This window comes from Crocuta crocuta, unplaced genomic scaffold, assembly GCF_008692635.1.
Source record: "Crocuta crocuta isolate KB4526 unplaced genomic scaffold, BGI_CrCroc_1.0 scaffold267, whole genome shotgun sequence".
NCBI classification, from domain to species: Eukaryota; Metazoa; Chordata; class Mammalia; order Carnivora; family Hyaenidae; genus Crocuta; species Crocuta crocuta.
Genome location: NW_027531899.1, coordinates 1177870 through 1178293, shown reverse-complemented (window position 1 = coordinate 1178293; position 424 = coordinate 1177870).

Here is a 424-nt window from a genome sequence, read left to right as displayed (position 1 = left end):
GTATGCTATAATAATATATTAAGTAATATATATTGTTAAAAGTTTATTTTTGTGTTTTTTGGAATTTTTAAATAAAAGGAAATCTGTGTGTAAACTGGAAACCCGGGTTTTGTGCGGTCTCGAAGCTGTAAGGGCGGCGGGCACCTTTTTGCTAGGACGGGTCGGGTCCACCGAAACCCCGGCCCACCGAGCTGCCGGCGGCGCTTACCTGGCAGGAAGTGACGTCACCTGGCCCGGCCGTTCACCTGAGAGGGCGGGCCCAGGTGAGGTCACCTTAGGAACTTGGGAGAGCCAGTTCCCGGGGCGCGGGGACGCAGGCGTTCCCGTCTAGCCGAGCTCCTTGACCCAGCTCTCGGCCGGGCGCGGGCGGGGACTGCATGTTTCCGTCCCCAAGGGGCCGAGGGAGGAGGGCGGGGCGGGGCGG